This window comes from Lolium perenne, chromosome 7 (assembly GCF_019359855.2).
Source record: "Lolium perenne isolate Kyuss_39 chromosome 7, Kyuss_2.0, whole genome shotgun sequence".
NCBI lineage: Eukaryota > Viridiplantae > Streptophyta > Magnoliopsida > Poales > Poaceae > Lolium > Lolium perenne.
The window spans coordinates 133,531,275-133,542,424 of NC_067250.2; positions in this window are offsets into that span (position 1 = coordinate 133,531,275).

Here is an 11,150-nt window from a genome sequence, read left to right on the forward strand (position 1 = left end):
ATTTTCTGGTACCCCTTGGACGTTTGATAATAAGCAGAAAGGAGATAGTGTAGGGATTCGTTGCATAGAAAACAAAAAATTTCCTACCGCGAGAACGCAATCCAAGCCAAGATGCAATCTAGAAGATGGGAGCAACGAGGAGATGAACGAGACTCACCCTTGAAGATTTACAAAGTCTACAAGATGAGGCTCTTGTTGCTGCGGTAGACGATCACTTGCCGCTTTCAAAAACGCGTAAAAGATCTTGACGGTGCCACAATCGGGCAGCACCTCCGTACTCGGTCACACGTTCGGTGTTGATGAAGACGATGTCCTTCTCCTCGTTCCAGCAGGCAGCGGAAGTAGTAGCTCCTCCTTGAATCCGGCAGCACGACGGCGTGGTGGCGGTGGCGATGGAGATCTCCGGCGGAGCTTCGCTAAGCGTTGCGGGAGAGGTGGAGGAGTGGGGCGGCTAGGGTTTGGGGAGAGGGGGTGGCCGGCTTCCAAGGGGTGCGGCCAAGGTGGTGGCTTGGTGTGGCCGGCCCCCTCCCCCTTGCCCCTCATTATATAGGTGGAACCCCCAAGTGTTGGACTACAAGTCTTCGAATAAGACCCCAACCCAAAACCTTCCATGTGTAGGGAAACCTACCCAAGGTGGGATTCCCACCTCAAGTGGGACTCCCACCCTTCCATGAGGGGGGGTGGCCGGCCCCCTTGGTGGAGTCCACCTTGGACTCCACCCCTCTAGGGTTAGCCGGCCATGGGAGGTGGAGTCCCTCCGGGACTCCTCCTTCCAAAGTGATTTCTTCCGGACTTTTCTAGAACCTTCTAGAACCTTCCATAAATGCACCGGATCATTTTCAAACTTATAAAATGACTTCCTATATATGAATCTTATTCTCCGGACCATTTCGGAACTCCTCGTGATGTCCGGGATCCCATCCGAGACTCCGAACAAAACTTCGAACTCTATTCCATATTCAAGTTCTACTAATACGACATCAAACCTTAAGTGTGTCACCCTACGGTTCGCGAACTATGTGGACATGGTTGAGACTTCTCTCCGACCAATAACCAATAGCGGGATCTGGAGATCCATAATGGCTCCCACATATTCAACGATGACTTAGTGATCGAATGAACCATTCACATACGATACCGATTCCCTTTGTCACGCGATATTTTACTTGTCCGAGGTTTGATCATCGGTATCTCTCTATACCTTGTTCAACCTCGTCTCCTGACAAGTACTCTTTACTCGTACCGTGGTATGTGGTCTCTTATGAACCATTCATATGCTTGCAAGCTAGTATAGACGACATTCCACCGAGAGGGCCCAGAGTATATCTATCCGTCATCGGGATGGACAAATCCCACTGTTGATCCATATGCCTCAACTCATACTTTCCGGATACTTAATCCCACCTTTATAACCACCCATTTACGCAGTGGCGTTTGATGTAATCAAAGTACCTTTCCGGTATAAGTGATTTACATGATCTCATGGTCGAAAGGACTAGGTAACTATGTATCGAAAGCTTATAGCAAATAACTTAATGACGTGATCTTATGCTACGCTTAATTGGGTGTGTCCATTACATCATTCATATGATGATATAACCTTGTTATTAATAACATCCAATGTTCATGATTAAGAAACTATAATCATCTATTAATCAACAAGCTAGTTAAGAGGCTTACTAGGGACTCATTGTTGTTTACATAACACACATGTATCAATGTTTCGGTTAATACAATTATAGCATGGTATATAAACATTTATCATAAACACAAAGATATATAATAACCACTTTTATTATTGCCTCTTGGGCATATCTCCAACAGTCTCCCACTTGCACTAGAGTCAATAATCTAGATTACATTGTAAGGTACCTAACACCCATGGCATTCTGGTGTTGGTCATGCTTTGCCCCAGGGAGCTTTAGTCAACGGATCTGCTACATTCAGATCAGTGTGTACTTTGCAAATCTTTACTTCTCCATCTTCGATGTACTCGCGAATCGAATGATAACGCAGCTTGATATGCTTCAGCCTCTTGTGTGACCTTGGTTCTTGTGCATTGGCGATGGCACCCATGTTGTCACAGTAGATGACTAGTGGGTCCAATGCATTAGGAACCACACCGAGCTCTACAATGAACCTCTTCATCCATACCGCTTCTGATGAAGCCTCTGAAGCCGCTATGTACTCTGATTCTGTTGAAGACTTCGCCACCGTGCACTGCTTCGAGCTTGCCCACCATCGCAGCACCATTCAATATAAACACATACCCAGACTGAGACTTAGAGTCATCAGGATCAGTGTTCCAACTTGCATCGGTGTAACTTGTTACAACGAGCTCTTGGTCACCTCCATAACAAAGAAACATATCCTTAGTTCTTTTCAAGTACTTCAGGATAGTCTTGACCGCTGTCCAGTGTTCCATTCCTGGATCACTTTGATATCTGCTAGTCAAACTAACAACATGTGCTATATCCGGTCTAGTACATAGCATGGCATACATGATAGAGCCTACTGCCGAGGCATAGGGGATCTGACTCATCCTTTCTCTTTCTTCTGTCGTAGCCGGACCTTGAGTCTTACTCAAGACCTTGCCTGGTAACATAGGCAAGAATCCTTTCTTACTTTTGTCCATTCTAAACTTCTTTAGAATCTTGTCCAGGTATGTACTCTGTGATAGCCCTATTAGACGTCTTGATCTATCTCTATAAATCTTGATGCCTAATATATACGATGCTTCACCAATGTCTTTCATTGAAAAACTATTATTCAAATAACCTTTTACACTGCTTAATAGTTCTATATCATTCCCAATCAATAATATGTCATCTACATATAATATCAGGAACGCTACAGAGCTCCCACTCACTTTCTTGTAAATACAGGCCTCTCCATGACACTCTATAAACCCGAAGTCTTTGATCACCTTATCAAATCGTCGGTTCCAACTTCTGGATGCTTGCTTCAGTCCATAGATTGAACGCTGAAGTTTGCACACCTTGTCAGCATTTTTAGGATCGACAAAACCTTTGGGTTGTACCATATACAACTCTTCCTCAATATCTCCATTAAGGAACACTATTTTGACATCCATCTGCCAAATCTCATAATCGAAAAATGCAGCTATTGCTAACAAAATCCTTACAGATTTTAGCTTCGCTACAGGTGAGAAAGTCTCATCGTAGTCAACACCTTGAATTTGTCGAAAACCCTTTGCGACAAGTCGAGCTTTATAGATAGTAATATTACCATCAGCATCTGTTTTTCTTTTGAAGATCCATTTATTCGACAGCCTTGCGGCTATCAGGTAAGTCTACCAAAGTCCACACTTTGTTATCATACATGGATCCCATTTCGGATTTCATGGCTTCTTGCCATTTGTTGGAATCTGGGCTCATCATCGCTTCTTCATACGTCGCAGGGTCTTCATCATTGTTGTCTACAATCATGACATTTAGACAAGGATCATAGCAATCAGGAGTGGCACGTTCCCTTGTCGATCTGCGAGGTTCAGTAGCTATCTCGTTCGAAGTTTCATGATCATGATCATTAGCTTCCTCTGTTGTCGGTGTAGGCGGCACAGAAACAACTTCTGGTACTGCGCTACTCTGATCAACGAGTGAAGATTCAGTAATCTCGTCGAGTTCTACTTTTCTTCCAGTCACTTCTTTAGTGAGAAATTCTTTCTCAAGAAAGGTTCCGTTCTTAGAAGCAAAGATTTTGCCTTCGGATCTGTGATAGAAAGTGTACCCTATAGTTTCCTTAGGGTATCCTATGAAGACGCATTACTCCGCTTTGGGTTCTAGCTTGTCCGGTTGTAACTTTTTTACATAGGCTTCGCAACCCCAAACTTTAAGGAACGACAGCTTAGGTTTCTTATTAAACCATAATTCATACGGTGTCGTTTCAATGGATTTAGATGGTGTCCTATTTAAAGTGAATGCAGCTGTCTCTAATGCATAACTCCAAAATGATAATGGCAAATCAGTAAGAGACATCATAGAACGAACCATATCTAAGAGAGTTCGATTACGACGTTCGGACACACCGTTTCGTTGTGGTGTTCCCGGCGGTGTCAATTGTGAAAGTATTCCGCATTTGTTTAAATGCATGCCAAACTCATAACTCAGATATTCACCTCCGCGATCAGATCGTAGAAATTTAATCTTCTTGTTACGTTGATTTTCTACTTCACTTTGGAATTCCTTAAACTTCTCGAAAGTTTCGGATTTATGTTTCATGAAATAGATATACCCATATCTACTCAGATCATCTGTGAAGGTTAGAACATAACAATAACCACCGCGCGATGCTACACTCATTGTGACATAGGCATCCCAAATGGGCCTGCCGAAGATAGTACCCGGGGTTTACTGAAGGCCCACTACCCGAAGAATAAGAAGATTCGGAAGCCCAAGATATTATTAAGGAAAGCTAGAGTTGTAATAGGAAGCGTTATTTGTAATCTTGCGGGATGAGTTAGAAACCATCCCGGACTCTGTAACTTGTACAACACGAATCCCTCGGCTCCGCCTCCTATATAAAGGGGGAGTCGAGGGACGAGGAAGGCATCGAATCATTGTTTACAAACCCTAGTTTTCATAATCGTCGAGTACTTTTCGGCTGAAACCTTCGAGATCTACTTGCCCTCTACTTCCAACTAAACCCTAGCCTACAATCCATAGGCATTGACAAGTTGATACCTTGTCAATTGGCGCCGTCTGTGGGAACTAGAGGCGTAAGGATCTGATCTCGATGGCACGTTCAAGATCTTCGACATCATCAACCGCAAGCAACGCAATGGATCGAGGTAAACAGATCGCTGCTGGTCCTGTCGATTTTGTTCCTCACCCACCCTCCCGTTTGGATGCATATGCGTATCTGGCGGAGCCTATGGAGATGACGTTCGGAAGGTTTCGCTTTCGCGTCGAGAAGGAAGGATCGTATCGTGTCGAAATTCCGATTTCGTCGGGATCGTCGGCGGTCGATTCCGATTTTTCAAGCTATACATTGTCAACCGAATCAGGCGAAGAAGAAACTTCGTCGACACGCTACGTCAGCACTAGGGCAAGAGAGAAACTCGCCAAGATCTTCAGCGACATGTCGTTTGAGTCATCTGCGGATTCATATATAAGCGATGGCTCAAGCAGTGTCGACAGTTACGACTTCATCGACAAATCTATTACAGTGGGCAAGGTCTTCATCAATCTCAACGATGGTGTCACCAAACCCAACATAGATCTGAATACAAAATATCATCAGATTTATGCCATTGAAGAGCCAAATAATGATCAAGAGGAAACATCTGATGCTTTCGACGATCTGGGAAATCCATACGTCGATCCCTCCGATCTGCGACGAGGCCTAGGCAATAAGTACATCGGGCCACAGCCGCGACACAGAATTCAACTCCCGCAAGCAGCATGGGATAGAGCCGCGAGAGCTATGGACGGCTCAGAACCAATGGCCACCACAGCCACGCCAGAGGAATTGCAAGCATATCAATATAGGCTCGCACGAGCTGCAAGAGAATTGGAAAAACAGACAGCTGAGTTAAACAGAAGAAAGGAGGCAGCTTCTGCATCCAGCAGGAGAAGGGCAGATTTGAGTCGACAATCTAGAACTTCGGGCGATAGCCACAGGGGGGCTCGGAACAGAGCAAGATCGAGGTTACAACACATACCCGAAGCAGAAAGAGAGCACTTGGTCCAAAACCTCGACATGTCCTTTATGTCGATAGATACAAGAGGAAACATCATCCCTAAGACACCAGAGGCTGGGTATATGGCGACACATGCTTTTATCCTCGCATCTAAACCACCTCCAGGAGATCCAAGGGAAACACTATACAATATGGCGATAGCAGGAGTTGGAGCTATGGGGACAGCGTTTGTATCAACGCCTCCCGAAGGAGCAGCAAGGCAAAATAGTCCACGACCTGCAGCAGCAGCAGCGGCAGCCCCTGAAGGACCAAGTGGAGCAAGAGACACGGCAGCACAAGCAAGGGTCGACAGAGCGCGGCAAAGCAGAAGGGAACATCGGCAATCCCTAGAGCTTAACGACGAGGATATGTGTGGCTTGCCGTGCTTCACGAGGAGAGTCCGAAAAACTCGAGTCCCTTCAGGATTCAAGTTACCTGACAACTTCAAGAAATTCGACGGCCTTCAGGATCCAGAGGACTGGCTAGTTGATTATCTCGAGACGGTGAAGCTCACAGGAGGAACCAGAGCAACAGCTATGCAAAGCATCCAGGTGCATTTGAGTGGAGCCGCACGATCTTGGATAAAGAAACTTCCTCCAGGATCTATCGACAGCTGGGAAAGCTTCGAGGATGTGTTCGTCAAGAACTTCCGGTCCACATGCAAAAAACCTGCGTCGTTAGAGGAGTTGAGAGCATGTCGACAAAAGCCAGATGAGTCAATGAGAAAATATATCCAAAGGTGGAACATCATCAAAAACTCGGCAGAAAATATATCTGACGAGAGAGCGATAGATGCGTTTGTCGCAGGAATCAGGCGTGGAGATTTCGTCGAGGACTTGGGAAGGACCAACCCAAAGACAGTATCCGCATTAATGGAAATAGCAAACAGATGGGCAGATGGAGAAGATGCTGTCCATAACAAACGACACAGGTCGCCAGAGGAGGACCGTGGTCGAAATTATCAACCGAGGCGACGATTTCCTCGGCAGTACCCGAACTATGACGCTCCAGGACAAATTTCGGCAGGTTTTCGGGCAAACACAGGAGGAAACAACAGAGATGATTATCAGAGAAGCAATGATCAGCGAGGCGATAATAGGGACGATTCTCGAAACAACAGGCAAAATAGCGGGCCTAGGTTCCCGAGGCCTTTCGTGTCTCCCGAAGAGATGATGAATGGGCCGTGTCAGATGCACTTTTTCCTCGACAGCAACGGAAAAAGACAGTCAGGACATCTGCATAAAGATTGTCGCAATTTCCAGGCAATGTTAAGGTGGGCAGAGCACGCTAACGCTCGGGCAGCACAGAGAAATCCTCGAGAACCCAGGAGCGAGATTCACTTGCCACCTCCCCCAGCGATTACAGAAGACAATCGACATCAGCTCAGAATAGCGGCAGCACCTCCACCACCACCTTATGTTGATCCTAACTCCAACGGAGCGGTGTCGATGATTCAGAAGGGAAGGCCATCCAATAGAGCGCAAAAAGTTATCTCACGACAGGTGTTTATGGCAGAAAAAATGTCTCCACCAACAGTCGAGTATCTTAATTGGTCAGGGCAAGATATTGGCTTCACCATAGCAGATCATCCGCAGCAAGTTCCTCGACCAGGGCAGTCAGCACTTATTTTACCAGCAGTTATTGCGGGATTTGATGTCTCTCGAGTGTTCATAGACGGCGGCAGTAGCTTAAACCTTATGTATGCAGATACATTGAGGAAGATGAACATATCCCTAGCGAACTTGAAGCCAACAGACACAAGGTTCCACGGTATCACACCGGAGAAACCAAGTTATCCATTGGGGAAGATCAATCTCGACGTTCAGTTTGGAACCCGAGAGAATTATAGAATCGAGAGGCTGGAATTTGAAGTCGTGGATTTTCCGTCCGCACACATCGGTATGTATGATTTCCAATAAGTCAGTAGCTCGCTCCATAATACCAGAGAATGGAGTCTTAGTCATTTTTCCCATTAGACATGCTTCGCATTTATCAAGTGACTCAAAGTCAAGTGATTCAAGTAATCCATCGGTATGGAGTTTCTTCATGTGTTTCACTCCAATATGACCAAGACGACAGTGCCACATATAAGTAGAATTATCATTCAATCTAATTCGCTTAGCATCAATGTTATGAATATGTGTATCACTACTATCGAGATCTAACAGAAATAAACCATTCTTTTCAGGTGCTTGACCATAAAAGATATTATTCATAAAAATAGAACAACCATTATTCTCAGACTTGAATGAATAACCATCTTGCATTAAACAAGATCCAGATATAATGTTCATGCTCAACGCGGGTACAAAATAACAGTTATTGAGGTTTAAAACTAATCCCGAAGGTAGATGTAGAGGAAGTGTGCCGACAGCGATCACATCGACTTTGGATCCATTTCCAACGTGCATCGTCACTTCATCCTTCAATAGTCTTCGTTTATTCTTTAGTTCCTGTTTCGAGTTATAAATATGAGCAACCGAACCAGTATCAAATACCCAGGTACTAGTACGAGAACCAGTAAGATAAACATCTATAACATGTATATCAGATATACCTTCTTTCTTCTTCTTGACAAGGCCGCTCTTCAGATCAGCCAAATACTTGGAGAAATTACGCTTACAGTGTCCCTTCTCCTTGTAGTAATAGCACTCAGCATCAGGCTTAGGGCCATTCTTAGGTTTCATAGGAGGCGTGGCAGCTTTCTTGCCACCCTTCTTGAATTTACCTTTAGACTTGCCCTGTTTCTTGAAACTGGTGGTCTTGTTGACCATCAACACTTGGTGCTCTTTCTTGATCTCAATCTCAGCAGATTTTAGCATGGCGAAGAGTTCAGGTAACTCTTTGTTCATGTTCTGCATATTGTAGTTCATCACAAAGTTCTTGTAACTAGGTGGCAGTGATTGAAGGACACGATTAATCCCCAGTCTGTTAGGAATCACTATTCCCAAGTCACTGAGTTTCTTTGCATGCCCGGTCATGGCGAGCATGTGCTCACTAACGGAGCTGCCTTCTTCCATCATGCAGCTGAAGAAGTGTTTCGATGCTTCATAGCATTCCACGGCCGCATGAGTTTCAAAGATAGCTTTCAGCTCATTGACCAACTCATGAGGATCGTGGTGCTCAAAACGTTTTTGAAGATCGGCTTCCAAACTGCATAGGATGGCACACTGAACTTGAGAGTACCGAGTTTTCCGAGTCGCGTAAACATTCTTTACTTCATCGGTTTCAGTTTCTGCAGGAGGGTCACCTAGCGGTGCATCAAGCACATATTGCAGGTTTCCACCAGCGAGAAAAATCCTCACATGACGGAACCAGTCGGTGAAGTTGCTACCGTTGCTCTTAAGCTTTTCTTTCTCTAGGAACTGGTTAAAATTGATTGGGGACGCCATATCTACAACATATATTTGCAATAGTTTAGACTAATGTTTATGACAAATTGAGTTCAAATTTTAATTCAACAAAATTAAAAACTAGGTGAACTCCCACTCAAAACAATATCCCTCGAATTGTCTTAGTGATCACACGAACCAAATCCACCACACCAAGTCCGATCATCACGAGACAAGATGTAACTTCAATGGCGAACATTCAAAGTGTTCATCATATCAATCATATGATTCATGCTCTACCTTTCGGTATCACGTGTTCCGAGACCATGTCTGTACATGCTAGGCTCGTCAAGGCAACCTTAGTATCCGCATGTGCAAAACTGGCTTGCACCCGTTGTATGCACTTGTTGAATCTATCACACCCGATCATCACGAGATGCTTCGAAACGACAAGTCTTGGCAACGTGATACTAAGGATGACACTTTATTATCTTGATATTTTAGTGAGAGGGATCATCTTATAATGCTACCGTCGCGATCTAAGCAAAATAAGATGCATAAAAAGGATTAACATCACATGCAGTTCATATGTGATATGATATGGCCCTTTTGTCTTTGCGCCTTTGATCTTCATCTCCAAAGCACGGACATGATCTCCATCATCAACGGGCATGATCTCCATCATCGTCGGCGTAGCGTCAAGGTCAATGGCGCCGTCTTCATGATTGTTCTCCATGTAGCAACTATTACAACTACTTTGAAATACTACTCAACATGAAATTTAAAGACAACCATAAGGCTCCTGCCGGTTGCCACAATACAATAATGATCATCTCATACATATTCATCATCACATTATGGCCATATCACATCACCAAACCCTGCAAAAACAAGTTAGACGTCTCTAATTTGGTTTGCATATTTTACGTGGTTTAGGGTTTTCGAGTGAGATCTAATCTACCTACGAACATGAACCACAACGGTGATACTAGTGTTGTCAATAGAAGAGTAAATTGAATCTTCACTATAGTAGGAGAGACAGACACCCGCAAAGCCACTTATGCAATACAAGTTGCATGTCGAACGTGGAGCAAGTCTCATGAACGCGGTCATGTAAACATAGCCCGCGCCGCTTCATCCCACTATGCCACAAATATGCAAAGTACTCAAACTAAAGACAACATAAGCATCAACACCCACAAAACCATTGTGTTCTGCTCGTGCAACCATCTATGCATAGATACGGCTCTGATACCACTGTAGGGATTCGTTGCATAGAAAACAAAAAAAAATCCTACCGCGAGAACGCAATCCAAGCCAAGATGCAATCTAGAAGATGGGAGCAACGAGGAGATGAACGAGACTCGCCCTTGAAGATTTCCAAAGCCTACAAGATGAGGCTCTTGTTGCTGCGGTAGACGATCACTTGCCGCTTTCAAAAACGCGTAGAAGATCTTGACGGTGCCACAATCGAGCAGCACCTCCGTACTCGGTCACACGTTCGGTGTTGATGAAGACGACGTCCTTCTCCCCGTTCCAGCGGGCAGCGGAAGTAGTAGCTCCTCCTTGAATCCGGCAGCATGACGGCGTGGTGGCGGTGGCGATGGAGATCTCCGGCGGAGCTTCAATAAGCGTTGCGGGAGAGGTGGAGGAGTGGGGCGGCTAGGGTTTGGGGAGAGGGGGTGGCCGGCCTCCAAGGGGTGCGGCCAAGGTGGTGGCTTGGTGTGGCCGGCCCCCTCCCCTTTGCCCCTCATTATATAGGTGGAACCCCCAAGTGTTGGACTACAAGTCTTCGAATAAGACCCCAACCCAAAACCTTCCATGTGTAGGGAAACCTACCCAAGGTGGGATTCCCACCTCAAGTGGGACTCCCACCCTTCCATGAGGGGGGGTGGCCGGCCCCCTTGGTGGAGTCCACCTTGGACTCCACCCCTCTAGGGTTGGCCGGCCATGGGAGGTGGAGTCCCTCTGGGACTCCTCCTTCCAAAGTGATTTCTTTCGGACTTTTCTAGAACCTTCTAGAACCTTCCATAAATGCACCGGATCATTTTCAAACTTATAAAATGACTTCCTATATATGAATCTTATTCTCCGGACCATTCCGGAACTCCTCGTGA